Raw genomic sequence first — 25,469 nt, forward strand, 5'->3', positions numbered from 1 at the left:
TTCCTTCTGGATGTGCTTCTTCTGAGAAACCAAAGGTTTGTACTACTTTTCTTAAGACAAATATCACTCATTTTTGCTGACACTGAGGTCCGTAAGACAATGTATTGCTACGAAGGGAGCAAAATAGCTTCCAAGTATCCAGAAGAGATAAATATTATGTTTGCCATAAGTTTCTGCAGTGAATGGTTTGTAACCAGATGGATCTTAGAAACCATACTCTGCCATTCACCATATGTGTAACAAATATAAAATAAAGATATCATTAATTACAACTTACACAGTACTTTGTGTCTTAGCAAGCACATGCATCCGGTTTTATGCTAAAATGATTTTGTATTTCTCCTATCCACTCAAACTGAGAGTATGGACTGTCAATTATGTGTTTATCTTTTGCTCTTTCCCACGCCTATGTAGAATACATTGCAGTTAATATATATTTAATACATCTGTTGCATGGAAATGATTGCTCAGAGAAACATTAAATGAGATAATGGATATCACAATCAACTCCTGTAGAGATTAAAGAGCATGATGACTGAGAAAGACCATTGATTTTTATGTGCTTCACTAACAGCATTTATTGAGTTTCTAGTATGTACAATGTTCTGATCTAGGTGATAAGATTATTTATTTATTTATTTATTTATTGTTTAAAGATTTTATTTATTTATTTAAAGGATAAGAGACACAGTGAGAGAGGGAACACAAGCAGGGGTAGTGGGAGAGGGATTGTGGGGCCCAATCCCAGGACCCTGAGCTCATGACCTGAGCAAAAAGCAGATGCTTAATGACTGAGCCACCCAAGCGCCTCGTAGGAGATGAGTTTAAAAAGAAGTGTAGGATATAACATCTGTTGAAGACAATGGTATATTGTATTAGAGATATCACAAAATCTAAAGGAATAAGATATGGGTCCACAAACTTCCTCTGTCTCTTATTAGTATCTATTAAGTTTGAGGCACTGTGTTAGGTGTGGGAGTTCGTGGAAGGAAAACTTACTTTATCACTGAAGCTTACCTTCACCTTGATTAAATAAAATGGCATATATAATGTTAGTTGAATCTGATTAAAATGTCAAGGCCAATATGCTAATAATATCATGTTTAGCAAGACAGTGCATATTGTATAAACACACATTGAGTTGAGAATGATCTAAACTATTTTCTAACTGATTCAGCAAATTGAACTGATCAATTTCTGAAATCATGAAGTTAATTTTCTCATCCAACATTTTAATAATCAGTGATTGAATTGAGTGAATTTTCCCTTCGAGTCATAACTCATTAAGATAGGTTAAAAATAGAGGTACCCTATGACCCAGCAATTGCACTACTGGGTATTTATCCCGAAGATACAGATGTAGTGAAAAGAAGAGGCACATTCACCCCAAAGTTCATAGCAACAATGTCCACAAGAGCCAAACTGTGGAAGGAGCAGAGATGTCCTTCAACAGATGAATGGATAAAGAAGATGGGGTTCATACATACAATGGAATATTGCTCAGACATCAGAAAAGATGAATATCTACCATTTTACATTGACATGGATGGAACCAGAGGATATTATGCTAAGTAAAATAAGTCAAGCAGAGAAAGACAATTATCATATGGTTTCACTCACATGTGGAACATAAGGGATAGTGCAGAGGACAGTAAGGGAAGGGAGGGAAAACTGAAGGGGAAGAAATAAGAGAGGGAGAAAAACTATATGAGACTCTTGACGCTGGGAAACAAACTGAGAGTCTGTGGAAAGGGAGATGGGTGGGAGAATGGGGTAACTCAGTGATGGGCAATAAATCTTGGAAGAAAATATCAGGTTATTGTTGACAAATTGAGCTTAAAATATCATATTTTGTCACATAATCTTAGTGTACATGACTAGATCTAAGCTTATGCCACATACAGCACATCGCATGTGTTTGGCAATACCTGAACTGAACTACAAAACCTTACATGATGTCAATGTCCAGGAGTTAGCGGTGATGACTGCACATCATAGTGAATATAGTAAAAACCACTGAATTCCTTACTTCAAATTAATACCCTTTAGCACTTATCCCTGTCCTTTTCCCTGTTCCCCACAGCCATAGACAACTCTAAGTTAACTTTCTCCGTGGATTTGCCTATTCAAGACATTTCCTATAAATGGAATCATTTGATATGTGGTCTTCTTGTACCTGGCTTATTTCATTTAGCATAATGTTTTCAGGGTTTATTCATGTTGTAGTATGTTTTAGTACTTCATGCATTTATAGGAGTAATAGTGCATTGTATGAATATACCAATTTTATTTATCATTTCATCAGTTGACTAACTTTGGGGTTGTCTCCACTTTTGGGCTATTTTGAGAAATTTTTGTTATGAACATGTGAATATGTTTTCATTCTTCTAAAAGCAGAATTTCTAAATCATATCATAATTATGTTTAATCATTTGAGAAACTTGTTGACTGTCTTTTTAAATTTTTTATTTGAGTATAGTTGACACATAAAGTTACATTGGTTTCAGGTGTAAAACATAGAGATCTGACAAGTTTATACATGATGCTATGCCCACCACAATTATAACTACCATCTGTCACCATACATCAGTATTATAATATCATTGACTGACTATATTCCTTATGCTGTGCCTTTAATTCCTGTTACTTATTTATTCCATAACTGGAAGCCGGTGTCTCCCACTCCCTTCACCAGTTTTGCCCACCCACCCAACCACCCCTTATTGCTGTTAACCCCTTTGTAGATATATCATTCACAAATATATTCTTCCATTTAGAAAGGTGCCTTTTTGTTTTGTGGAGGGCTTCCTTCCCTGTGTAAAACATTTCTAATTTGGGTGTAGTCCTATAGTCCCTACAGTTTATTTATTTTTTCTTTTTTATTCTTTTCTTTTCTTTCCTTCTTTTTTGTTTTTCCCCATAAGAGACATATCTAGGAAAATATTGCTAAGGCCAATGTAAAAGAGATTACTGGCTATGTTTTCTTCTAAGAATTTTATGGTATCAAGTCTCACATTTAGGTCTTGAATCCATTTTCTTTTTTTTTTTTTTAATTTCTTTTCAGCGTAACAGTATTCATTGTTTTTGCACAACACCCAGTGCTCCATGCAATCCGTGCCTGCCCCAATACCCACCACCTGGTTCCCCCAGCCTCCCACCCCCCGCCCCTTCAAAACCCTCAGGTTGTTTTTCAGTGTCCATAGTCTCTCATGGTTCACCTCCCCTTTCAATTTCCCTCAACTCCCTTCTCCTCTCCATCTCCCCATGTCCTCCATGTTATTTGTTATGCTCCACAAATAAGTGAAACCATATGATAATTGTCTCTCTCTGCTTGACTTATTTCACTCAGCATAATCTCTTCCAGTCCCGTTCAATCCATTTTCAATTCACTTTTGTGTATGGTGTGAGAAAGTTACCTACCTCCATTGTTTTGCATGTAGATGCTCAGTTTTCCCACCAGTTACTGATAGAATGTCTTTTCCCCACAGTATACACTTAAGTCCTTTATCATTAATTAACTGACCATTTAAGCATAGGTTTGTTTCTGGGACATCTATTTTGTTTCATTGATCTATGTGTCTATTTTTCTGCCAGTACCACAATGTTTTGATTACTACAGCTTTATAGTATATCTTGAAATCTGGAATTGTGATACCTCCAGCTTTGTCTTTCAAGAATACTTCAGTCATTTGTGATCTTTTCTTGTTCCATACAAATTTTAGGATTATTTTTTCTAGTTTTGTGAAAAAATGGTGCTGGTATTTTAATAGGAATCTCATTGAATTTGTAGATTGCTTTTGGCAGTATAGACATTCTAGCAACATTAATTATTCAAATCCATGAGCATGGTGTATCTTTCTATTTCTTTGTCTCATCTTCAATATCTTTCATCAGTGTTTTATTGTTTCCAGAGTAGAGGTCTTAAACCTCCTTGGTTAAGTTAATTCTTAGGTATTTTTTTGTGGAGAATTGTAAATGGGATCATTTCCTTAGTTTCTCATTCTACTACTTTGTTATTAGTATATTGAATTGCAACAGATTTATCCAAATTAATTTTATATCCTGCAACATTACTGAATTTATTTATTAGTTCTAATAGTTGTCTGGTGGAGTCTTTAAGGTTTTTTTGTATATAGTATCATGTCCTTTGCAAATAATGACAGGTTTACTTCTTCCTTACCAGTTTGGATGCATTTTATTTCTTTTCTTGTCTTATTGCTGCAGCTAGGTCTTCCACTTCCATGATTAATAAAAGTGGTGAGAGTACACACTTGGACTATATTATGAATAAATCATGCCACTTTCTTCTGGCCTGCAGTTTCTGCTGAAAAATCAGCGGAACTAATAGTCTTATGGGTTTTCCTTCTATGAAAATATTTTTCTTTCTGTTAGTGCCTTAAATTTTTTTAACCATTATTTTGTCATTTAAAAAATAATTTTTTATGGGATGCCTGGGTGGCTCAGTTGGTTAAGCGGCTGCCTTCGGCTCAGGTCATGATCCCAGCAGCGTCCTGGGATCGAGTCCCACATCGGGCTCCTTGCTCGGTGGGGAGTCTGCTTCTCCGTCTGCCTCTGCCTACCACTCTCTGCCTGTGCTTGCTTGCTCTCTCTCTAACAAATAAATAAATTAAAAAAATTTATTATATTCAGCTAGCCACTGTATAATTAGTTTTTGATGTAGTGTTCAAAGATTCATTAGTTAAGTATAACACCTGGTGCTCATCATAGTATGTGCCTCCTCAATACCCATCATGCTGTTACCCCCTCCCCCAACTCTCCTCCTCTCTGAAATCCCAGATTGTTTCTAGGGGTCCATAGTCTCTCATGGTTTATCTCCCTCTCTGATTTCTCCCTCTTTGGATTTCCCTCTCTTCCCCTATGGTCCTCCATGCTATTGCTTATGTTCCACATACAAATGAAACCATACAATAATTGTCTTTCTCTGTTTGGCTTACTTCACTTAACATAATCCCCTCCAGTTCCATCCATGTCAGTGCAAATGGTGGGCATTCATCATTTTTAATGGGTGAATAATATTCCATTTTGTATATGTACATCTTCTTTACCCATTCATCTCTTGAAGGGCATCTTGGCTCCTTCCACAGTTTGGCTATTATGGACATTGCTCTTAGGAACATTGGGATGCATGTGCCCCTTCTGTTCATTACATCTGTGTCTTTGAGGTAAATAGCTAGTAGTGCAATTGCTGGGTAATAGGGCAGCTCTATCCTTAACATCTTGAGGAACCTCCGTACTGTTTTCCAGAGTGGCTAACCAGTTTGTATTCCCATAAATAGTGTAAGAGAGTTCCCTTTTATACACATCCTTGCCAACATTTGTTGTTCCTGCCTTGTAATTTTTGTCATTCTAACTGGTGTAAGGTGGTATCTCATTGTGCTTTGGATTTGTATATCCCTGATGGCTAGTGATGTTGAACATTTTTTCAAGTGTCCATTAGCCATTTGTATGTCCTTTTTGGGGAAGTGTCTGTTCATGTCTTCTGCCCATTTTTTGACTGTGTTATTATTTTTTTGAGTGTTGAGTTTGAGAAGTTATATATAGATCTTGGATAACAGCCTTTTATCTATAATGTCATTTGCAAGTATCTTCCCTCATATTGTGGGCTCCTTCTTAGTTTTGTTGACTGCTTCCTTTTTTGTGCAGAAGCTTTTTATTTTGATGAAGTCCCAAAAGTTCATTTTTACTTTTGTTTCCCTTGCCTTTGGAGACATGTCTTGAAAGAAGTTGTTGTGGTTGATGTTGAAAATGTTACTGCATATGTTCTTCTCTGAGATTTTGATGGCTTTCTGTCTCACTTTGAGGTCTTTCACCCATTTAGAGTTTATCTTTTTGTATGGTGTAAGTTAGTGGACCAGTTTCATTCTTATGCATGTGGCTGTCCAATTTTTCCAACACCATTTGTTGAAGAGACTGTCTTTTTTCCATTGGAAAATCTTTCCTGCTTTGTTGAAGATTAGCTGATCGTAGAGTTGAAAGTCCATTTCTGGGCTCCCTATTCAGTTCCATTGATCTATGTGATATGTTTTTGTGCCAATTCCATGCTGTCTTGGTGATCACAGCTTTCTAAGATAGCATGAAGTCAGGCAACATGATGTCCCCAGCTTTCGTTTCCTTTTTCAACATTTCTTGGGGATTTGGAGTCTTTTCTGGTTGCATACAAATTTTAGGATTGTTTGTTCCAGTTCTTTGAAAAATGCCACTGGTATTTTTATAGGGATGGCACTGAAAGTATAAATTGCTCTGGACAGGATAAACATTTTAACAATGTTTATTCTTCCAATCCATGAGCATGGAGTGTTTTCCCATCTTTTTATGTCTTCCTCAATTTGTTTCACTAGTGTTCTATAGTTTGTATAGATCCTTTACCTCTTTAGTTCGCTTATTCCTACGTAACTTCTGGTTTTTGTTGCTATTGTGAATGAAATTGATTCCTTAATTTCTCTTGCTACAGTTAAATTGTTAGGGTATAGAAAAACAATTGATTTCTGTGCATTGATTTTGTACCCTGCCACATTGCTGAATTGCTGTATGTTTTCTAGTAATTGGGGGGTGGAGTCTTGCAGGTTTTCCACACAAAGTATCATGCCATCTGTGAAGAGGGAGAGTTTGACTTCTTCTTTGCCAATTTGAAGGCGTTTTATTTCTTTTTTGTTACTTGATTGCTGAGGCTAGGATGTCTAGTACTATTTCAAACAGTAGTGGTGAGACTGGACATCCCTGTCATGTTCCTGATTTGCCTTCCCCATTGATAATGATAATAGCTGTGGGCTTTTCATAGATTTTTTTTAATGATATTGAGGAATGTTCCCTCTATCCCTATACACTGAAGAGTTTTAATCAGTAATGGATATTTTATTTTGTTAATTTTTTTCTGCATCAATTGAGAGGATCATATGGTTCTTCTCTTTTCTTTTATTGATATGCTCTATCATGTTGATTGATTTATGAATGTTGGACCACTCTAACATCCCAGGCATAAAACCCTCTTGTTCATGGTGAATAATCCTTCTACTGTACTTTTAGATCCTATTAGCTAGGATCTTCTTGAGTATTTTGGCATCCATGTTTATCAGGGATATTGGCCTGTAATTCTCCTTTTTGATGGGGTCTTTTTCTGGTTTTGGGATTAGGATAATGCTGACCTCATAGAAGGAGTTTGGAAGTTTTCCTTTTGTTTCTATTTTTTGGAACAACTTCAGTAGAATACACGTTATTTCTTATTTAAATGTTTTGTAGCATTCCCCTGGAAAGTTATCTGGCTCTGGACTGTTTTTGGGGGAGGTTTTTGATTACTGCTTTAATTTTCTAACTGATTATTGATCTATTCAGATTGTCTACTTCTTCCTGTTTCAGTCTTGATTGTTTGTAAGTTTCCAGGAAGGCATGTATTTCTTCCAGGTTGCTTAACTTGTTGGCTTATAGTTGCTGGTAATAATTTCTAATAATTGTTTCTATTTCCTTGGTGTTAGTCGTGATCTCTCCCCTTTCATTCATGATTTTATTAATTTGGGTCCTTTGTCTTTTCTTTTTGATAAGTTTGGCCAGTGGTTTATCAATCTTATTAATTCTTTCAAACAACCAGCTTCTAGTTTTGTTGATTTGTTCTACTGTTTTTCTGGTTTCTATTTCATTGATTTCTGTTCTAATCTTTACTGACTTATGTCTTCAAGGTTTCTGATAAGATATCAATTTTAATCTTATTCCAGGTGATTTATACATGAGGAACTGCCTCTTTCTTGCTGGTTTCAATATTCTCATTATTTTTGGTTTTGAATAGTTTAATAATGTTGTGTCTAGGTATGGATCTCTTTGAATTTATTATATTTGGAGCTTCTTGGATATATGGATTAATGACTTTCACTATTTTAATATTTTCAGCAATTATTTCTTTGAATATGTTTATTTGTATTTTTGATTGTGTCCTACCAGCATTAAAACTTTGTTTATTTTGGGGGGTCCTTTGGTGGCTCAGTCAGTTAAATATCTGCCTTTGGCTCAGGTCATGATCTCGGGGTCCTGGGATCAAACCCCACATCAGACTCTCTGCTCAATATGGAGCCTGTTTCTCCTTTTTCCTCTGTCTGCCATTCTGCCTGCTAGTGCTCTGTCAAATAAATAAATAAAATATTTTTTTTAAAAAACTTTGTTTTTCTTCACTCTTTTTTTTGTTTGTCTCTCAGAACAGAAAAATCTCAGTTGTTCAGTCTTCAAGTTTATTGATTTTTTTTCCTTGTGCCTGCACTATTCTGCTCACTTTATATCAGTGTTGTACTTTCAACTTCAAAATTTTGATGTGGTCTCATACAAAAAATTCTACTTAGTAATATTTTATCTTTGGTGAGATAGTTTTCACACTTTTCTTTAGTTCTTTCGATATAGTTTTTTCTAAGTCTTTGAACATATTTATAATAGCTGATTTAAGCTTTTATTTTAATATGCCTACTCTCTGGGATTCCTCAGGCACAGTTTCTTTAAGTGCTGTATTTGTTTTCTGTACATATGCCATATTTTCTTGATTATTTACACTTCTAATATTTTGTGTTGTAAACTGAATATTTACAATAATAATATGTGGCTATTGTAGAAATTAGACTATTTCCTTCCCTTGAGTTTGTTGTTGTTGCTATTGTTTGTGTTTTAGTTCTCTAAACTAATTCTGTACATTTTAATGTGAATTCTGTAAATATATGTTGTGTGTGGTCACTGACGTCTCTGTTCAGTTAGTCTAGTGATCATATAATGATTGAAAAGAAATTGCCTGGAACCAACACGTTCTCAGTTTTTGTTGAGGGCATCTTTGTGCATGTTGTGGCAACACTCATCCAGACAGTTTCAAATCTGCCTTAGCTTTCCTTCACTTCTTCCTTGATCAGAGTCTTATGTTTAGCAGTAGGTAAGGGCTTATGGTCTTCTCAGTTCTTTCTGAACACGTGCACACCTCTGGGCATTCATATAGCCCTATATATGTGCATGACCTTCTAGATGTCTAGGAATATAATAAAGATTTTTAAAATTCCTTTTGAACTTACTATTCCATTGTTCATCCTTCTAAACATTTTGATTTGGCTATTGTCTGTCCCAATTGTTTTTTTTTTACCACTCCGGGAATCTGCAATCTTATACAGTTAGTGCCAATGTTTCTGAAAAGATGTCACAGGTAAAATCCTATTTGCCCTGGGTGGTATGAGTCAGGTCAAATAAGCCCTGTTAGTGTCATTTTCCAGGAAATATCCAGATAGCTCCAATAATGACAATTAATCTGGGAATATGGTTTTGGAAGGCTTCGAACCTAATTCAGACATCTCCAGTGGCTGTCAGAGTGCTGGATTTTAACTTTGGTTCCAGTCTATTGGCTTTCAAGGTTACTGCAGATCTTAGGAGAGGGTTATGGAAATAGAGCAAGTTAAAACATCATAAATCTCAGTATTTTCCAAGATCCAATCATTTTTCTCTAATAAACATTCTCTGGATTGTCACAAGCCTTTAGTCAATTTCAAGAGTACTGAAAAAGTTGATTTTGACAAATTTTTCCAGTGTTCTTATTACTTTTATTAAGGAAAGCACTTTCAGGAGTCTTTATTATACCATTTTATATTGCAGTTAGAGTTCGTTGACCTTCTTAAATGTGTAAATTAATGTTCCTTATCAAGTTTGGGACACCTTCAGCCATTATACACACACACACACACACACACACACACACACGCGTATATATATAAATTCATTTCTCTTTCTTCTCTGTTTCTGGTACTCTCATTATGATCTATGCACTTAAGAATATCCCAAATTTTCTGAGGCTCATTCATTCATCATCTTTGCTCTTTAAATTGCATAATCTCTATCAGTCTACCTTTATTTTTACTTTTCACTTTTTTCTGCCCTCTACTGATTTTTCATTTTGTTTATTGCATTTTTAATCTCCAGAATTTCCATTTTTAAATATAATTTTAAATGTTTATTGATATTATCTATCTTATAAGTCATTGTCATCACTCTTACCTTTAATTATCTCAACATGGCTTCCTTTAGTTGTTTGAATATATTTATAATAGCTGTTTGAAGCCTTTGTCTGAGAAGCCCAACATCTTGCCACCTTCAAAGGAAATTTCTGTATTGGCTTGCTCTTTTTCCTATCTATGTGGCATGGTTTTCTGATTCTTTGCATGTATGTAATTTTTTTGTAGTGGTTTACAACTGAACAATTTAGATAGTATGTTACAGCAACTCCAGATGTTGAAACCTTTCCCTTAGGTCTTCTTGTCTGCTTATTTTTTAATGAGTTGTTTAGGTTAGTTCAGTGAATTCTATTTCTACTACAAAGTGAAGTAGACTGTTCTCCTCAGAGGGTACAGTCTTACACATACAGTATTTTTTTTTTAATCACTAGGGTTCCTTAGATTTTTACCCTAGAAAAGTTGGAGGATATCACATCAATCAAAGAGTAGACTGGTTGAGAGGAGCATATTCATTGAGATTTGGGATGTATTCAATTTATGGTGGAAATACATTGTAGACAACTGGCAAATCTGTTCTGGGAGTTTTATTTTTATTTATGAGTATGGATTTTAATTTTTGGTGAGATTACCAAGGAGAAGTAAAGAGAATAAAAGAGGCCTACAGGTTGTATGTTTTGGAACACTGAGATTTAGAGCCTGGAGAAGAAAGAGGAGCCAGAAAGAATTTTAATAATTTAGAAAGAGCAACTAGAGAGGTAGGGCAACAAGAATACTGCAGTTGTTAACAACCAAAGACAGCATTCCATGAAATGTGGAGAAAGACAGCTAGCATTTATTGTAAGGTTATTGTGTTAAAACTTTTAAGGAAGAATTACCTCAAAATCTCAGAATCAGCCTGAGAAACGAATACATTATGACCACTTTATAGATGAAGTCACTGAAGCTCAGATAAGTAAGGTAACTCATCTAAAAAAAATCTGACCAATGAGTGGCAAAACATAGATTTGAACCCGAGTCTCTCTGAAACTAAATCTAGTTTCTTTCCATGGTGTCTTCATACTGGTTAACCGTTTTAAATATCAGAGTCCAAGAATGATAAATAATAACGAAAAAAAATCTGAACTGGTAATTATGATGAATTTGGTAACTTTTCATAAACCAATTTTAGTAAAGGAGAAGTAGAAGTTAGATTTTAAGAATTTGATTTGGGAAATGAACACAGAAAAGGTTATTGGCATGGAGAAAATGGGATTATTCAAGTTAGGAAGAAAAAAAATTAACAGTATATAATTGAGAGAATTTTAGAGCCAAACTACACTGAGTTTAAATACTAGCTTCCCTAGTCATTTACCCTTGGACTTATTAACTGACTTCTTCATCAGGTTTCTCATGAGTAAAATGGAAATCCCTTATTTGCAGGAATGTCATGAGGATTACAGATAATGGATGTAAAACACTTTATATATTCAAGGTGTTTATTCACTGAAGGGACTGAGATAAGAATTGTCATGCAAAAGAGGCTGATATTATAATAAGGCATAATCTGAAAAATTTAACCCAGTAGCTATTATTATTATTTTTATTATTCCCAGTAGTGGTACCTACACTTTTGGGGGGATTACATACTTCTTTCAGAATCTGATGAATGTTGTGAATCTACTATTAGAAAATTTCCTATATCTACATATTTTAAATATTATTTAAGTGGATTTACCGATCCCAAAAAGTTTAAAAATAATAACTTAAACGTGTCAAATGTTTACTATATGTCAGGTACTATAATAAGCACTTCATACACCTTAACTTGTGAACATTTTTGGATGAAAAAAGCAAGACCCAAGAGACCCAAAAGGTTAAGTAACTTGCCTAAGGTCACACAGCTAGAAAGTAAGAAGACTGAGATTCTAACCCAGAACCACTTTACTATGTTGTTTTATCCATTCATACATTGCAAGTGATATATTCTTTACAGCACCATTTTCAATAAAAAAACTAAAATTATTAACCTTCTAAATGTTCGTGAATATAGGAAAATTAAATAAGTTATTAGTCAGTTAATAAGTATAAAAAATAATAACTATTTTTACTGATAAGCAATTGCATCTAAGATATTTTACTAAGTGGAAGACCAAGGTGCAGATCAGTGTATATACTTTACTGCTTTCTTGTATTAAAAATAAGAAAGAAAGGTTATACATGTATGTGCTTGTATGTGCACAGAATATTCCTAGAAGCATAGATAAGAATCTAAATATAGTGCTTGCCTCTAAAAGGGGAAACTAGGAACTATGATCTCAGTCAGCATTATGTTTTCTGGAACTAAGTGTATACGGATCTCCTTTGACTTTCAGTGGGGCTATATCCCTGACAAATGTACTGTAAGTTGAAAATACTGTTAAGTCAAAAATGCATTTAATGCACCTAACTGCTGAACATCATAGTTTAGCTTAGTCTACTTTAAACATGTTCAGAACCCTTAAATTAGCCTACAGGTGGGCAAAATCATATATCACAAAGCCTACTTTATAATAAAATATTGACTATATCATATAATTGATTGAATACTATACTGGAAGTGAAAAACATAATGGTTATGTGGGTACAGAAAAGTTGAAAGTGTATCGATTGTATATCCTGTGATCATGCGGCTGACTGCAAGATGCAGCCCACGCCTGCTGCCCAGGATTATAAGAGAGTATCATACCACATATTGGTAACCCAGAAAAAGATCAAAATTCAAAATACATTTCTACTAAATGCATATCTCTTTTGCACCACCATAAAGTAAAAAATTGTGAGTTGAACCAATGCAAGTTGGATACTGTCTAGATATTCCTAACTTTGGAACTGATCTGAATTAAAATGAATATGGGGAAAATAATGACAGAGGGCAAAGGTGATAAATACCAAAAGTACATTTGAAAATAGCCCAAATAGTTCCACAGAAAACATATCACTTTGAAGTTAATGTTAGAGTAATATGACATAGAATGTTGTTAAGTTGAGTCTCAGCATGAAATGTTTTATAACTGTGTCTTTAGGTATTTGAGCAATGTTTTGATTGAATTTTTAAACATTTACTTATGATATATGGTTTGAGACAAGGGGTCTCAATGTATGGTCTGCAGATCTCTGGAGACTCTGAGACACTTTTAGTAAGCCCTCGAGGTCAAAACTACTTAAAAAATAATATTAAGATATCATTTACCATTTACACTGTATTGATATTTGCATTGAAGTACAAAAGCCATGGAGGGTAGAACTTCTGGTGCCTTAATACAAATTGAGGCAATTGTATCAAAATATACTAGTATTCTTTACCATCATACATTTACAAGCTAAAAAGCAGTTTCATTTAAGTATGTTCTTGTTGGGGGCACCTGGGTGTCTCAGTCGGTTGAGCATACAACTCTTGGTTTCTGCTAGGGTATAATCTTAGGGTCATAAGATCCAGCCCAGAGTTGAGCTCCACACTCAGTGGGGAGTCTGCTTGAAGAGTCTCTCCCTCTGCCCCTCCTCTTACTCTCTCTCTCTGAACTATAAATAAACCTTTAAAAAATGTCCTTGATAAAGCACAGTAGTCATCCCTTATCCATGGAGGATATGTTTCAAGATCCCCAGTGGTCATCTGAAATCATGCATAGTACTAAACCATATATATTGATGATTTTTACTGTACATATATAACTGTAATAAATTTTAATTTATAAATTAAGCATGGCAAAATTTTATATTATATATAACTAAAAATAAAACAATTATAACAATTATTGTAATAAAATTTACATAATAAAGTTTACATAATAAATAATTTACATAATAAAATTACATAATAAAAACTATGTAAATATGATCTCTCTCTCTCTCTCTCTCAAAATATCTTATTGTGCTGTACTCACCCTTATGATGATGACATGGGATGGTAAAATGCTTGCATGATAAAATGAAGTGAGGTAAATGACATAGGCATTGTGATATAGCTTGAGGCTATTTACTGACCTTTTGACAATACATGAGAAGGAGGGTCATCTGCTTCTAGATGACAGTTAACAGCAAGTATCTGAAACCATGGGAAGCAAAACCACAGATAAATTTTGACACTATAGTACACATATTTTTAATATTCTTTGTGAAAAAATGGGAAGTATATATAAAGTATATATAATGTATATAAAGTATATAAAAGTATATAAAGTATATATATCTATATAAAGTATATATAAAGTACTTCTGCTGCACACTGAAGTATAATGATTGTCAAGAAAAGGACTTGAAAACTATTTGAGCTTTGTGTTGACACTTTTTTTCATGAAATACAATTTTTACTTGAAAGAATGACTGACAGAAAATTATGGCTATTTAAATTTAGGTATTTGGTAGATATTTCTTGGAAATTAACAAGGTGAACCTGTTACTTCAAGGAAAAACAACTAAATATTTGTTGCCAATGTTAACATTTGAGTTTCCACGTGAAAATTAGAATTTTTGGACAACTTGCTTCTGTCACTATATACTTGAAAACTTCCTATTACTTATAGACTTTCTGATGAAACCAGTGATGGTAGTAGTAAATGTGATGCATGTTTGATTCTGCATAATGAATCATATTAACAGTTGTATAACTTGTGAATTAATATTTTCCAAAATACCAATACATATTTTTTACAAATACTGCATGGCTGAAAGGTCCTTTCTAAGTGCACAATAGGTCACTGAATTTTAGTGAAATGGAATAGAGGTTCCTTGTTATGCTTTCAGAATCCAAACTGCAGTTATTCTGTAGAAAGGTACTCTTTGCCTGTTTTAGTGTTGTATCAACAAATAATATGTATACTTATGTGAAAATGTTATTAAAATGCTCCTCTTTTTTCGACTATATGCCCTTATGAGGCCACATTTTTTCTCCTATATTGCAACTAAAATAACATGTCACAGCAGATTGAGTGAAAAGAAAACAAGATATGAGAATCCAGCTGTCTTCTATTAAGCCAGATAGTAAAAAGGTTTGAAAAAATGTAAAACAATGTCACTCTTCTCAATAAATTACTTATATCTCATAAGTACATGCTATTATATTAACATATAATGCATTTATTATTTATAAATGTATTAATAGATTAATATGTTAGAATAGTTTTTAATATCTAGTATGGTGAATATTGATATGTATAATCCATATAAATAAAAGGTCTTTGGAATCCTAAATAATTTTTAAGAGTGTGAAGGGATCTGAGACCAAAAAACTTGAGAATTACTGATATGGGAAATCTTTTGCTTCTTGTCAGAGCTTGAAATTCCAGACACTTGAAATTTATTCTTTTGTGTTTGCAATGCTCATTAAAAAAAAAAAAAAAAAAAAACCTGTTATAGTAGTAAGGGTTTACCACTCAGATCACATTCCTTTTTGACAACAGGAACTCAGAAGATCTGGAAAAACACCATATCTTAGGAGACAAGGATGAACAAAAAGGTCAGCAAAAGAAGGTGGGGCACAAATACAATCTTTACTTATTCCACATTTTCCAATGGTCAGTCCTAATGACAGAAAGTTAAGTCGCAAAGCAAGGAACCTGAAATAAGAAACTGATTCAAGATATACCTTTGCTTGTATTGCTTGTGTCCCAGTTGTTTGTGCCTTTGACTCTGTAGAAACCAAAAAAACCCACCATCAATTTGCAAAAACCTCATAATTCATGTTAATTCACAGCATGCATACCCTATCAATCAGTTATTTAGTTGAAGGAAATCTCTTATTATGGAATTTCTCTGAAATACCTTGCTTTAAATTCACATTTTGTGAGACTAACCATTTTAATTTTCAGGACTACAAGTTCCTCACAGGGAATCTCAGGAAGTTGCCCTGTGTTAATACCTGTCTCCAAAACAAGCCCCTGGGGTTGAAGAAAATGAACCACTCTTCCAGTTACAAAGTAATTTTTTCTTTATTTAAATTTTACTAAGTTAACATATATTGCAATATTGGCTTTTGGAGCAGAATTCAATGACTCATTTCTTAAATAAAACCACCATTACTCATCACAGAACCTGCCCTCTTTAATACCCATTACCCATCTACCCATCTCCTACCCACCTCCTTTGATCAATCCTCAGTTTGTTCTCTGTCATTAAGAATCTCTTATCACTTGTTTCCCTCTCTGTTTTTCCCCCATTCCTTATGTTTTCTGCCTTAAATTCCACATATGAATGAGGTCATATAGTATTTGTCTTTCTCTGACTGACTTATTTCACTTAGCATAATACACTCTAGCTCCATCCACATCATTGCAAATGGTAAGATTTCAATTTTTAATGGCATAATAATATTCTATTATATATACATAATCACTTCTTCTTTATCCATTCATCACTCGATGGACATTTGGGCTCTCTCCAAAGTTTGGGTATTGTTGATAATATTAATATTGGGTTGCATATATCCCTTCAAAATTGTATTTTTGTACCCTTTGGGTAAATACCTAACAGTGCAATTACCAGATCATAGGATAGTTCTATTTTTAACATTTGAAGAACCTCCAAATTGTTCTCCAGGAAGGCTGCACTAGTTTGTATTCCCACCAACAGTGCAACGGGGTTACCCTATGCCCACATCCTCGTGAACATCTGTTGTTTCTTGTTTTGTTAATTTGAACAATTCTGACAGGGGTGAGATGTTATCCCATCATAGTTTTGATTTGTATTTCACTGATGAGTGATGTTGACCATCTTTTCATGCCTCTGTAAGCCATCCGAATGTCTCTGGAAAAGTGTTTATTCGTGCCTTCTGCCCATTTCTTAACTGGACGGTTTTTTGGGTGTTGAGTTTGAAAAGTTCTTCATCAATTTTGGTACTAATCATTTATCAGATATGTCATTGGTAAATATCTTCTCCTGTTCTATAGGATGCCTTTTAGCTTTGTTGATTGTTTCCTTCACTGGGCAGAAGTTTTGTATCTTGATGAAGTCCCAATAGTTTATATTTGGTTTTGTTTGCCTTGCCTCTAGTGTCATGTCTAATAAGAAATTGGTATGGCCCAGGTCAAAGAGGTATCTGCTTGTGTTCTCCTCTAGAATTCTGATGGTTTCCTGTCTCATATTTAGGTTTTCCTCCATTTTGAATTTATTTTTGTGTGTGGTGTAAGAAAGTAGTCCAGTTTCATTCTTCTGCATGTTGCTGTCCAGTTTTCCCAACACCATTTTTTGAAGAGACTCTTTTTTTCCCATTGGATTTTCTTTCCTGCTTTGTTAAAGATTAGTAGATCATATAGCTGTGGGCCCATTTCTGGGTTTTTGTATTCTGTTCCATTGATTTATGTGTCTGTTTTTGTGCCAGTATCATACTATCTTGATGACTATGGCTTTGTAATATAGCTTAAAATCCAGAATCCTGGTGCCTCTAGTTTTGTTTTTCTTTTTCAGAATTGCTTTGGCTCTTTGAGGTCTTCTTTGGTTCCATACAAATTTGAGGATTGTTTGTTCCAGCTCTGTGAAAAATGCTGTTGGCATTTTGGTAGGGATTGCATTAAATGTGTAGATTGCTTTGGGTAGCATAGACATTTTAACAATGTTTGTTCTTCTGATCCATGAGCAAGGGATAATTTGCCATGGCTTTGTGTCATCTTCAATTTATTTAAAAAAGTGTTTTATAATTTTTAGAATATAGGTCTTTTACCTCTTTAGTTAGGTTTATTCCTAAGTATCTTATTGTTCTTGGTGCAATTGCAAATAAGATTGATTCTTTGATTTCTCTTTCTGCTGCTTCATTATTGGTGTACAGACATGCAACAGATTTCCTGACATTGATTTGTATAATCTGCAAATTTGCTGAATTTATGTATTAGTTTTAGCAATTTTTTTGGTGGAGTTTTTCAGGTTTTCTACATAGAGTATTATGTCATCTGCAAATAGCATAAGTTTGACTTCTTCCTTGCCAATTTTATTACGTTTTATTTCTTTTTGTTGTCTGATTGCCAAGGCTAAGTTTTCCAATACAATGTTAAATAGTAATGGTGAGAGTGGACATCCTTGTCTTGGTCTTCACTGTAGGAAAAAGGATCTCAGTTTTTCCCTGTTGAGGATGATATTAGCTGAGGGTCTTTCTTATATGGCCTTTATGATGTCAAGGTATGTTCCCTCTATCCCTACTTTTTGAGGGTTTTTGTCAAGAATAGATGCTGTATTTTGTCAAATGCTTTTTCTGCATCTTTTGAGAGGATCATATAGTTTGTATCCTTTCTTTTATTAATGTGGTGTATTACATTCCCTGATTTTGCAGATATTGAACGACTCCTGCAGCCAAGGAATAAGTCCCACTTGATCATGGTGAATAATTCTTTTAATGTACTGTTGGATAGAATTTGCTAATATCTTGTTGAAAATTTCTACATCCATGTTCATGAGGGATGTTAGCCCGTAATTCTTCTTAGTGGGGTCTTTTCTGATTTTGGAATCAAGATAATGCTGCCTCATGCAAGGAGTTTGGTCATTTTCTTCCATTTCTATTTTTTGGAACAGTTTGAGGAAACTAGGTATTAACTCTTCTTAAATGGTTGGTGTAATTCCCCTGGGAATCCATCAGACCCTGCACTTTTGTTTGTTGGGTTATTTTTGATTACTGACTCAATTTCTTTGCTGGCTATAGGTCCATTCAAATTTTCTTCCTGTTTCAGTTTTGGTAGTTTGTAGGTTTCTAGGAATTTTTCCATTTCTTCCAGATTGGCTAATTTTTTGGCATATAATTTTTCATGGTGTTCTCTTAAAATATCTGTATTTCTTTGGGGTTGGTTGTGATCTCTCCTCTTTCATTCATGATTTTATATATTGGGGTCTTTTCTCTTTTCTTTTTAATAAGTATGGCTAGGGGTTCATTAATTTTTATTAATTCTTTCAAATAACCAGCTCTTAGTTTTGTAAATATGTTCTGTTTTTTTGTTTGTTTGTTTGCACGTTTCTGTATTGTATATTTCTGTTCTAATCTTCATTATTTCCTGTCTTTTGCTGTCTTAAAGCTTCATTTGCTCTTTCTTTACTAGCTTCTTGAAGCGTAAGGTTGGGTTGTGTATTTGATAATTTTTTTTTGCTTCTGAGGTAGGCCTATTGCAATATACTTCCCTCTTGGGACTGCCTTTTCTGCATCCCAAAGGTTTTGGACTGTCATGTTTTTATTTTCATTTGCTTCCATGTATTTTTTTTTAATTTCTTCTGTAACTTACTATTTAACCTATTCATTCTATAGTAGGATATTCTTTAACCTCTATGTACTTGTAGTCTTTCCAAATTTTTCTGTGATTGACTTCAAGTTTCATAGTATTGTAGCCTGAAGATTGCTTGGTATGATCTCCATCTTTTTGTACTTATTGAGGGTTGATTTGTAACCCAATATGTGATCTATTCTGGAGAATGTTCCCTGTGCACTCATAAAGAATGTGTATTCTGATGCTTTAGGACGGATTGTTCTGAATATAGCTGTTGAGTCCATCTGGTTCAGAGTGTCATTCAAAGCCATTGTAACCTGATTAATTTTCTCCTTAGATGATATATCCATTGTTGTAAGTGGTGTGTTAAAGTCCTTACTATTATTGTCTTATATCAATGTTTATTTATACTTATTAATTGATTAATATATTTGGGTGCTCCCAAGCTGGGAGCATAAATATTTATAATTGTTAGATCATCTTGATGGATAGACTCCTAATTATGATCTAATGCTCTTCATCTTTTCTTACAGTTTTCTTTGTTTTTAAAATCTAGTTTGTCTGATGTAAGCATTTCTACTCTGGCTTTTTTTATGGATATTAGCATGATAGATATTTTCCCATCCCTTCACTTTCAATCTGTAGGTGTCTTTAGGTCTAAAATGAATCTCTTGTATACCTTACATCTTTTGACTGGAGCATTTATTCCATTTATATTCAGAGTGATTACTGAAAGGTATGAATTTAGTGCCATTGTGTTACATGTAAATTTGGTGTTTCTACTGGTGTTCTCAGGTCCTTTCTAGTCTTTGTTGCTTTTGGTCTTTTTTTCCCTTCCACTCAAAGAGTTCCCCTTAAAATGTCATGCAGGGCTGGTTTAATGGTCAGGAACTCCTTTAGTATGTTTGTCTAGGAACTCTTTATCTCTCCTTATATCCTGAATTACAGCCTTGCTGGTAAAAAATTCTTGGCTGCATATTTTTTTTCCATTTAGTACATTGAATATTTCCTGCCATTCCTTTCTGTCCTGCCACCTTTTTGTGGACAGATCTACTGCAAACATGATCTGTCTTCCCTTGTATGTTAAGGAATATTTTTTCCCTTGCTGTTTTCAGGATTCTTTCCTTGTCTGTGTATTTTGTGAATTTGGCTATGATATGCTTGGTTATGTTTGGCTTTTGTTAAATTTAATGAGAGTTCTCTGTGCTTCTTGAATTTTAATGTCTGCGTCCTTCCCCAGATTAGGGAAGTTTCCAGCTACAATTTGTCCAAATAAAGTTTCTGGTCCTCTTTGTAGCATCTTCTTCTTCTTCTGGGACTCCAATGATGTGAATCTTACTACATTCAAACATACTATCTAATAAGTCAGTGACTTCTCTAAGTCTACTTTCATGGTCCATACCTTTCTTTCCCCCTTTTTTGTGCTTCATTATTTCTATTTTATCTTCTATATCACTGATTTGCTCCTCCACTTCATCCATCCTCATTTTTTCGTGCTCCACTTGAGATTGTGTCTCAGTTATAGCATATTTTATCTCAGCCTGACTAGATTTTTAGTTCTTTTATCTGTGCTGTCAGGGATTCTTTATGATATTCTAGGCTTTTTAAAATCCCAGCTAATATATTTATAATTGCTTTAAGTTCTAGTTCAGATATCTTACTTATATCTGTATGGATTAAATGTTTGGCCATGAGTTTTACTTTCTACTCTTTCTTTCTGGGTGAATTTCTCTATCTTGTCTTTTTGTCCAGAAAAGAAAAATAACAAAACAAAACAAAAAAGCAGAAAAGCAAACAACTAAGATTCTGGTTGTGTTTAGTTCTGTTTGTTAATAGAACCTAGATTCCCCCTCTCCCCCAAATAAGTAAAAATAAATAAATTAATTAAACAAAATAAATTGGAAGTAAAAAATATTAAAAAATATAAAGTATATAAATATGAAATTAAAAATAATTAAAAATGAAAAGAAGGAATTGAAAACATAAGAAAACAAATGATAATAATTAAGAAATTAAAACATATAAGGAAAAAGGAAGCTGGATCCTGTTTTCTCCTAGAGTTTAAGCTTTGCAACTCTCTATGATCAGTAAACTTGGTGTAAGTGAGGTTTTTTGCTGGTCTTCTGGGGGAAGAGCCTGTTGCACTTATTCTCAGGTTGTCTTGCTCTGGTGGAAATGCTCTTCCTGGTCACAGTCGGTCAAGACTTGATGTAAGCAACTCTAGACTCCACTAGGTGGCGCTGTTTTGCTCCTTGAGGGCTTTCAGCACTGATAGGTGAGATGAATATGGCAGTGCCCTCCCTGTTGGTTGTACCCAGAGCTGAAAGTCCGTGCTCCTCCCCATCCCCCCCCCCAACCCCACTCTTCAGTGAGCTCTTCCAGAAGACCAATCAATCACTCTTGTGTCTCTGGTTTCCATCAGAACCTTGCATTTATCCCTGCCCGTGGCTTAGGCATGTTGTTGTTGTTGCTGTTGTCATTTTTGTTGTTTTTATCTCAGGCACATGGCTGAGTTTCAACCCTCCAAATTTTCAGGACTCCTGATGTGCAGACCTACATTGTTGCTCCATGGGATGGTCTAACTAAGCTTTTGTCATTTACTGGGCCAATGCCAGGAAAGTGGTCACACAACTGTACAGCAGTTCTCAGTTTATGGCAAATCAGAACAGAAAGCTGGCACCACGACTTGCTGTTCTCAGCCAGCTTCTGAGCTCCTGTGTCTGGAACAGTGTAGCACTACTGTGCTACCCATTCTTCTTGCAACCCAGGGGATCCTCAAACCATGGTGTGACAACTAGGTATCCATCCCACTTCGTCACCCAAAAACCTATAAGCCAGGCACATCTTCCACTGTAGCAGACTTTTACAAGGCCATATTTTGCACTCTTTGCTGTTTATAATACTTTGTTATAGCCTCTGTAAGTAGGGTCCCTCCCCACCACCATTTCCACAGCTAAATCTTCCCCAATTCAAGTCTCTGTACCTCCCACCTTCCAAGAGGTGGTTGCTTTTCTACTTGCAGACTAGCAGTTTTTTTTTTTTTCTCAAAACTTCAGTTTATTTCTTGGGTGTTCCAAATGATTTGATAGCTATCTAGTTATGTTTGAAGGAAGAGGAAACCTTAGGGTTCCCCTAATCTTCTGCCATCTTAACTCTTCTACAAAGTATTTTTTTTTCTATTTGAAGAAAGGTACTGCAGTGTATGGCTCAAAAAAGTTTTAGTGAATAAATGCGAGAATTAAAACCCTTCAGGGAGCTAAGATGGTGGCATAGTAGGAGGCCCCTGGACTTGACTCATCTGTTGACCACAGCTAGATAATGATAAAATCATTCTTTTTTAAAAAAAGATTTTATTTATTTATTTATTTGACAGACACAGAACACAAGTAGGCAGAGAGGCAGGCAGAGAGAGAGGAGGAAGCAGACACCCCGCTGAGCAGATATCCCGATTCGGGACTCGATCCCAGGACCCTGGGATCATAACCCAAGCTGAAGGCAGAGGCTTTAATCCACTGAGCCACCCACGTGCCCCATGATCAAATCATTCTTAATACTCAAGAAATCAATATGAGGACTGATAGAACAAAATGCATAACTAGAGGGAGAGAAGAAGCCATTTCAAGAAAGGTAGGAAGTGTGGACACATGGATTGGGGGAGAAATGGGTTATAGGTGCTGTGGATGGGGGGAGCCCTGGTCATGGAAAAAGGTGAAGAGTGAAATGCAGAAGCATATGTGCCAGGAAAACAATGATCCAAAACCACTGGCTGGGAAAGGGAGATGGGCTGAATTTCATATGCTTTTGCAACCAGCAGGGCTCAAAGATTGGACTTTCAGAGATCCCTGGGCTTGGCTGGGATAGATACATGAGGATCCTACCTTATTCCTGGAGCAGAAGAAGGCAAACAACCCCAGGGCAGAATATGTGATCTGAAATTGCCTAGTGGAACAGGGACACACCATTCATTCATTTTTTTTAATCCATTTTTTAAAAATTTAATTTCTTTCCAGTGTAACAGAATTCATTGTTTATGCACCACACACAGTGCTCCATGCAATATGTGCCCTCCCCAATACCCACCACCAGGCTCCCTAACTTTCCCACCCCCCGTCCCTTCAGATTGTTTTTCAGAGTCCATAGTCTCTCATGGTTCATCTCCCCCTCCAATTTCCCTCAACTCCCTTCTCCTCTCCATCTCCCTATGTCCTCTGTGTTATTTCTTATGCTCCACAAATAAGTGAAACCATATGATAATTGACTCTCTCTGCTTGACTTATTTCATTCAACATAATCTCTTTCAGTCCCATCCATGTTGACACAAAAGTTGGGTATTCATCCATTCTGAAGGAGGCATAATACTCCATAGTGTATATGGACCACATCTTCCTTATCCATTCGTCCATTGAAGGGCATCTTGGTTCTTTCTACAGTTTGGCGACCGAGGCCAGTGCTGCTATGAACATTGGGGTACAGATGGCCCTTCTTTTCACCACATCTGTATCTTTGGGGTAGATACCCAGTAGTGCAATTGCAGGGTCATAGGGAAGCCTTATTAAGTAATCTCCACACTGTTCTCCAAAGTGGCTGCACCAACTTGCATTCTCACCAACAGTGTAAGAGGGTTCCCCTTTCTCCACATCCTCTCCAACACACGTTGTTTCCTGTCTTGTTAATTTTGGCCGTTCTAACTGGTGTAAGGTGGTATCTCAATGTGATTTTAATTTGAATCTCCCTGATGGCTAGTGATGATGAACATTTTTTTCATGTGTCTGATAGCCATTAGTGTGTCTTCATTGGAGAAGTGTCTGTTCATGTCTTCTGCCTTTTTCTTGACATGGTTATCTGTTATGTGTGTGTTGAGTTTGAGAAGTTCTTTATAGATCCTGGATATCAGCCTTTTGTCTGTATTGTCATTTGCAAATATCTTCTCCCATTCCGTGGGTTGCCTCTTTGTTTTGTTGACTGTTTCCTTTGCTGTGCAGAAGGATCTTGATGAAGTCCCAAAAGTTCATTTTCGCTTTTGTTTCCTTCGCCTTTGGAGACATATCTTGAAAGAAGTTGCTGTGGCTGGTATCGGAGAGGTTACTGCCTGTGTTCTCCTCTATGATTCTGATGAATTCCTGTCTCATGTTGAGGTCTTTTATCCATTTCGAGTTTATCTTTGTGTACAGTGTAAGAGAATGGTCGAGTTTCATTCTTCTACATATAGCTGTCCAATTTTCCCAGCACCGTTTATTGAAGAGACTGTCTTTTTTCCACTGGATATTTTTTCCTGCTTTGTCAAAGATTATTTGACCATAAAGTTGTGGGTTCATATCTGGGGTCCCTACTCTGTTCCACTGGTCTATGTGTCTGTTTTTATGCCAGTACCATGCTGTCTTGGTGATCACAGTTTTGTAGTAAACTTGAAATCAGGTAACGTGATGCTGCCAGTTTTGTTTCCTTTTTCAACATTTCCTTAGCAATTTGGCGTCTATTCTGAGTCCATACAAATTTTAGTATTATTTGGTCCAGCTCTTTGAAAAATACCGGTGGAATTTTGATCAGAATGGCATTAAAAGTATAGATTGCTCTAGGCAGTATAGACATTTTAGCAATGTTTATTCTTCAAATCCAAGAGTATGGAATGGTCTTCCATCTTTTTGTGTCTTCTTCGATTTCTTTCATGAGTGTTCTGTAGTTTCTAGAGTACAGATCCTTTACCTCTTTGGTTAGGTTTATTCCCAGGTATCTTATGATTCTTGGTGCTATAGTAAATGGAATCGATTCTCTAATTTCCCTTTCTATATTTTCATTGTTAGTGTATAAGAAAGCCACTGATTTCTGTACATTGACTTTGTATCCTGCCACGTTACTGAACTGCTGTATGAGTTCTAGTAGTTTGGGGGTGGAGTCTTTGGGGTTTTCCATATAAAGTATCATGTCCTCTGCGAAGAGAGAGAGTTTGACTTCTTCATTGCCAATTTGGATACGTTTTATTTCTCTTTGTTGTCTTATTGCTGTTGCTAGGACTTCTAATACTATGTTGAACAAGAGTGGTGAGAGTGGGCATCCTTGTCTTGTTCCTGATCTCAACGGGAAGGCTGTGAGCTTTTTCCCATTGAGGATGATATTTGCTGTGGGTTTTTCATAGACAGATTTTATGAAGTTGAGGAATGTTCCCTCTATCCCTATACTTTGAGGCGTTTTAATCAGGAATGGATGTTGGATTTTGTCAAATGCTTTTTCTGCATCAATTGAGAGGACCATGTGGTTCTTCTCTCTTCTCTTATTGACTTGTTGTATCACATTGATTGATTTG

This window comes from Martes martes, assembly GCF_963455335.1.
Source record: "Martes martes genome assembly, chromosome: X".
Taxonomy (NCBI): Eukaryota; Metazoa; Chordata; class Mammalia; order Carnivora; family Mustelidae; genus Martes; species Martes martes.